The sequence below is a fragment of the Arachis hypogaea genome, chromosome 20 (assembly GCF_003086295.3).
Source record: "Arachis hypogaea cultivar Tifrunner chromosome 20, arahy.Tifrunner.gnm2.J5K5, whole genome shotgun sequence".
NCBI classification, from domain to species: domain Eukaryota; kingdom Viridiplantae; phylum Streptophyta; class Magnoliopsida; order Fabales; family Fabaceae; genus Arachis; species Arachis hypogaea.
In genome coordinates, this window is record NC_092055.1 from 65,296,378 (window position 1) to 65,303,182 (window position 6,805).

At 37.0% G+C, this 6,805-nt stretch overlaps 1 non-coding gene across 1 annotated transcript; it reads left to right on the forward strand.

The window, feature by feature from the left end:
- The first annotated feature begins 3,810 nt into the window (after window positions 1-3,810).
- LOC112788348 (small nucleolar RNA R71) lies at window positions 3,811-3,918 on the forward strand. Its single transcript, XR_003195715.1, has one exon. It is a non-coding gene; the product is annotated as a small nucleolar RNA R71 (small nucleolar RNA).
- The last annotated feature ends 2,887 nt before the right edge of the window (window positions 3,919-6,805 follow it).

Sequence of the window (6,805 nt, forward strand, 5' to 3'; positions counted from 1 at the left end):
CAATGAAACATAGCTGCAATCATATGAGCGGGACTTATAGCTTTTTGCCTCTTGAATAGTTTTGGCATCTCACTTTATCCATTGAGGTTCAGAATGATTGGCATCTATAGGAACTTCAGATTTTGAATAGTGTTATTGACTCTCCTAGTTCAGTATGATGATTCTTGAACACAGCTTCTTTATGAGTCTTGGCCGTGGCCCTAAGCACTTTGTTTTCCAGTATTACCACCGGATACATAAATGCCACAGACATATAATTGGGTGAACCTTTTCAGATTGTGACTCAGCTTTGCTAAAGTCTCCAATTAGAGGTGTCCAGGGTTCTTAAGCACACTCTTCTTTTTTTTGCTTTGGACCTTGACTTTAACCGCTCAGTCTCAAGTTTTCACTTGACACCTACACGCCACAAGCACATGGTTAGGGACAGCTTGGTTTAGCCGCTTAGACCAGGATTTTATTCCTTTAGGCCCTCCTATCCACTGATGCTCAAAGCCTTGGGATCCTTTTTATTTGCCCTTGCCTTTTGGTTTTAAGGGTTATTGGCTTTTTCTGCTTGCTTTTCTTTCTATTTTTTTTTCTTCGCCTATTTTTTTTTTTTTGCAAGCTTTGTTCTTTGCTGCTTTTTCTTGCTTCAAGAATCATTTTTATGATTTTTCAGATTATCAAATAACATGTCTCCTAGTCATCATTCTTTCAAGAGCCAACATATTTAACATTCTTAAACAACAACTTCAAAAGACATATGCACTGTTCAAGCATACATTCAGAAAACAAGAAGCATTGTCACTACATCAATATAATTAAACTAAGTTCAAGGATAAATTCGAAACTTATGTACTTCTTGTTCTTTTGAATTAAAACATTTTTCATTTAAGAGAGGTGATGGATTCATAGGACATTCATAACTTTAAGACATAGCTACTACTACTAATGATCATGTAATGAAGACACAAACATAGATAAGCACATAACATAGAAAACGAAAAATAGAAGAAATAAGAACAAGGAATGAATCCACCTTAGTGATGGTGGCGTTTCCTTCTTGAGGAACTAATGATGTCCTTTAGCTCTTCTATGTCTCTTCCTTGTCTTTGTTGCTCCTCCCTCATTGCTTTTAGATATTCTCTAATTTCATTAAGGATGATGGAGTGCTCTTGATGTTCCACCCTTAGTTGCTTCCAATAATTGTGTGGAAGAAAATGTATCCCCTGAGGTATCTCAAGGATCTCTTGATTTGTAGTCAAATGTTCTACCACTGAGCTATAGACCCTTGATGGAAGCTTTTGTCTTCCCTTTCCTCTTTCTAGAGGTTTCTCTGGCCTTAGGTGCCATCAATGGTTATGGAAAAAACAAAAAAAACTATGCTTTTACCACACCAAACTTAGAATGTTGCTCGCCCTCGAGGAAAAGAAGAAAGAATAGAAAAATAAGAAGAAGATTTGGAGGAGATGGATGGGAGTGTGTATTCGGCCATATGGGTGGGATTGGGTGAGAGAGAGAGATGTTGAATTTTGAAGGTAGTGGGTGTATGGATGTGAGTGGTAAATGGAAAACAGAAGGGATGATCATGAATGGAAAGAGAGATGATGAGGTAGGTGGGGATCCTGTGGGGCTCACAGATCCTGAGATGATCCTATGGGGTCCACAGATCCTGGGATAATCCTGTGGGGTCCACAGATCCTGAGGTGTCAAGGCATTTACATCCCTGCACCAATTTAGGCATGTAAAATTCCCTTGCACACAACTCTGGGCGTTCAGCGCCAGGTTGGTGCCCATTTTGGGCGTTCAATGCCCATTTGCTGCCATTTCTGGCGTTGAACGCCAGAACCATGCTTGTTCTGGGCGTTCAGCGCCAGGATGCTGCCCATTCTGGGTGTTCAGCGCCAGAACCATGCTCTGTTCTGGCGTTTGAACGCCAGACAGATACTCCTCCAGGGTGTGATTTTTCTTCTGCTATTTTTTATTCCGTTTTCAATTTTTATATTTATTTTATGACTCCACATGATCATGAACCTATAAAGACATATAACTAAGAAAAATATAGTTAGATAAATAAACATTGGGTTGCCTCCCAACAAGCACTTCTTTAATGTCAATAGCTTGACAGTGGGCTCTCATGGAGCCTCACAGATGTGCAGAGCTTTGTTGAGACTCTCCAACACCAAACTTAGAGTTTGGATATGGGAGTTCAACACCAAACTTAGAGTTTGGTTGTGGCCTCCCAACACCAAACTTAGAGTTTGACTGTGGGGGCTCTGGTTGACTCTGCTTTAAGAGAAGCTTTTTCTGCTTCCTCTCCATGGTTGCAGAGGGAGATCCTTGAGTTTTAAACACAAGGGAGTCCTCATTCCATTGAAGGACTATTTCACCTCTGTCAACATCAATCACAGCTCTTGCTGTGGCCAGGAAAGGTCTTCCTAGGATGATGGATTCATCCTCTTCCTTTCCAGTATCCAGGACTATGAAATCAGCAGGGATGTAAAGGCCTTCAACCTTTACTAACACGTCTTCTACTTGTCCATAAGCCTGTTTTCTTGAATTGTCTGCCATCTCTAATGAGATTTTAGCAGCTTGCACCCCATAGATTCCCAGTTTCTCTATTACAGAGAGGGGCATGAGGTTTATTCCTGAACCAAGGTCACACAGAGCCTTAAAGATCATGGTGCCTATGGTACAGGGTATTATGAACTTTCCAGGATCCTGTCTCTTCTGAGGCAATGTCAGTTGATCCAGATCACTTAGTTCATTGATGAACAAGGGAGGTTCAACTTCCCAAGTATCAATGCCAAATAATTTGGCATTCAGCTTCATGATTGCACCAAGAAACTTGGCAGTTTGCTCTTCAGTAACATCCTCATTCTCTTCAGAAGAGGAATATTCATCAGAGCTCATGAAGGGCATAAGGAGGTTCAATGGAATCTCTATGGTCTCTAGATGAGCCTCAGAGTCCTTTAGTTCCTCAGAGGGAAGCTCCTTATTGATCACTGGACGTCCCAGGAGGTCTTCCTCCTTGGGATTCATGTCCTCCTCTCCTTATTTGGGTTCGGCCATGGTGCTTATGTCAATGGCCTTGCACTCTCCTTTTGGATTCTCTTCTGTATTGCTTGGGAGAGTACTAGGAGGAATTTCAGTGATCCTTTTACTCAGCTGGCCCACTTGTGCTTCCAAATTTCTAATGGAAGACCTTGTTTCATTCATGAAACTCATAGTGGCCTTAGATAGATCAGAGACTAAATTTGCTAGATTAGAAGTATTTTGTTCTGAGTTCTCTGTCTGTTGCTGAGTGGATGATGAAAAAGGCTTGCTATTGCTAAACCTGTTTCTTCCACCATTATTAAAGCCTTGTTGAGGCTTTTGATCCTTCCATGAGAAATTTGGATGATTTCTCCATGATGAGTTATAGGTGTTTCCATAAGGTTCACCTAAGTAATTTACCTCTGCTATTGCAGGGTTCTCAGGATCATAAGCTTCTTCTGCATAAGAAGCCTCTTGAGTACTGTTGGATGCAGCTTGCATTCCATGCAGACTCTGAGAAATCATATTGACTTGCTGAGTCAATATTTTGTTCTGAGCCAATATGGAATTCAGAGTATCAACCTCAAGAACTCCCTTCTTCATAGGCGTCCCATTACTCACAGGATTCCTTTCAGAAGTGTACATGAACTAGTTATTAGCAACCATGTCAATGAGTTCTTGAGCTTCTGCAGGCGTTTTCTTTAGGTGAATGGATCCACCTGCAGAAGTGTCCAGTGACATCTTTGATAGCTCAGATAAACCATCATAGAATATATCCAGGATGGTCCATTTTGAAAGCATGTCAGAAGGACACTTTTTGGTCAACTGTTTGTATCTTTCCCAAGTTTCATAGAGGGATTCACCTTCTTTCTGTCTGAAGGTTTGAACATCAGCTCTAAGCTTGCTCAGCTTTTGAGGAGGAAAGTACTTGGCTAAGAAAGCCGTGACCAGCTTATCCCAAGAGTTCAGGCTATCTTTGGGTTGAGAATTCAACCATAATCTAGCTCTGTCTCTTACAGCAAAAGGGAAAAGCATGAGCCTGTAGACTTCAGGATCTACTCCATTAGTCTTAACAATATCACATATCTGCAAGAATTCAGTTAAGAACTGAAAAGGATCTTCAGATGGAAGTCCATGAAACTTGCAGTTCTGCTGCATCAGAGAAACTAATTGAGGTTTCAGCACAAAGTTGTTTGCTCCAATGGCAGGAATGGAGATGCTTCTTCCATGTAAATTGGAATTAGGTGTAGTAAAGTCACCAAGAATCTTCCTTACATTATTATTATTTTCGGCTGCCATCTCCTCTTCCTGTTCGAAAATTTCTGAAAGGTTATCTCTGGATTGTTGTATTTTAGCTTCTCTTAATTTTCTCTTCAGAGTCCTTTCAGGTTCTGGATCTGCTTCCACAAGAATGTTCTTATCCTTGCTCCTGCTCATATGACAAAGAAGAGGGCACAGAAAAATAATAATAATAATAGAGATCCTTTATACCACAGTATAGGGATCCCTGTGTGAGTAGAAGAAGAGGGGGAGACAAAGAATGTAATATAATGGAAGAAACACAACTGTGAGGATGGTAGAGATGTGAGATGAGATGTTAGGATATGAATGAATAAATAGAATAAGATGGGGGAGGGATAATTTTCGAAAATTATTTTGAAAAAGAGTTAGTGATTTTCGAAAATGGTTTTTGAAAATTGTTAGTATTTTTTTTTTTCGAAAAATTTTTTAAAATTAAAAATAAAAATAAGAATAATTAGTTAATTAAAAAGAAATTTTTGAAAAAGAGGGAAGATATTTTCGAAAATTAGAGAGAGAGAGTTAGTTAGGTAGTTTTGAAAAAGTTAAGAAACAAACAAAAAGTTAGTTAGTTAGTTAGTTGAAACAAATTTTGAAAAGATAAGAAGTTAGGAAGTTAGAAAAGATATTTTGAAAAGATATTTTTTTGAAAAAGATAAGATAAGAAGATATTTTTGAAAAGATATGATTGAAATTAGTTTTAAAAAAGATTTGATTTTTAAAATCACAATTAATGACTTGATTCATAAGAAATCACAAGATATGATTCTAGAACTCAAAGTTTGAATCTTTCTTAACAAGCAAGTAACAAACTTCAAATTTTTTAATCAAAACATTAATTGATTATGTTATTTTCGAAAATTTGATATAAAAATAAGAAAAAGATTTTTGCAAAATATTTTTAGAATTTTCGAAAATAACTAAGAAATTTGAAAAAGATTTTATTTTTGAAAAAGATTTTGAAAAAGATAAGATTTTCAAATTGAAAATTTGATTTGACTCATAAGAAACAACTTGATTTTAAAAATTTTTGAAAAAGTCAACTCAAATTTTCGAATTTGATGAGAGAAAAAGGGAGAGATATTTTTTTTTTGATTTTTGAATTTTTATGATGCAAGGGAAAAACAAGAAAAATGATACAATGCATGAAATTTTTAGATCAAAACAATGAATGCATGCATGAATGATATGAATGTCAAGATGAACACCAAGAACACTTTGAATGTCAAGATGAACATCAAGAACATATTTTTGAAAATTTTTTGATGCAAAGAAAACATGCAAGACACCAAACTTAGAATTCTTTAATGCTTACGCACTAAGAATTCAAGAATGCATATGAAAAACACCATACAACACAAAACAAAAAATCATCAAGATAAAACAAGAAGACTTACCAAGAACAACTTGAAGATCATGAAGAACACTATGAATGCATGACATTTTCGAAAAATGCAAGATGCGTATGCAAGTGACACCAAACTTATGATATGACTCAAGACTCAAACAAGAAACACAAAATATTTTTTGATTTTTATGATTTTCTAATTTTTTTTTTGGATTTTTTCGAAAATTATATGAAAAAGAAAAATAAGGATTCCAAAATTTTTTAACATGAATTCCAGGAATCTTGCATTCTTAGTCTAAAGCTTCAGTCTAGGAATTAGACATGGCTCACTAGCCAGCCAAGCTTTCAATGAAAGCTCCGGTCCAAAACACTAGACATGGCCAATGGCCAGCCAAGCTTCAGCATGCAACATAAGAGAATATACTGCTCATTACTTATCAAAGTAACTTGCCTCTATGCTGATGGTTTGGAAGCCCCAGTCCAAGAATTTAGACATGGCTTTACAGCCAGCCAGGCTTCACATGCTTCATGAAACACTAGAATTCATTCTTAAAAATTTTGAATAGAATTTTTGAAAACATTTTTATATTATTTTTTTTTCGAAAACAAAGGAGAAAATTTTGAAAGATTTTTTTGAAAAATTTTTGAAAACAAAATAAAAAGAAAATTACCTAATCTGAGCAACAGGATGAACCGTTAGTTGTCCATACTCGAACAATCCCCGGCAACGGCGCCAAAAACTTGGTGCACGAAATTGTGATGTCCAGGCTCAAACTATTCCTGGCACGTGAGCAACTTGGTACGCGTAATCGTGGTTACACACTTATATTTTGTCACAACTTCGATACAACTAACCAGCAAGTGCACTGGGTCGTCCAAGTAATACCTTACGTGAGTAAGGGTCGAATCCCACGGAAATTGTTGGTATGAAGCAAGCTATGGTCACCTTGTAAATCTCAGTCAGGCAGATATAAAGTGATAATGGTGTTTTCGAATATTATATAATAAAATAGGGATAGAGATACTTATGTAAATCATTGGTAGGAATTTCAGATAAGCTAATGGAGATGCTTTTCATTCCTCTGAACCTCTGCTTTCCTGCTATCTTCATCCAATCAGTCTCACTCCTTTCCATGGCTGGCT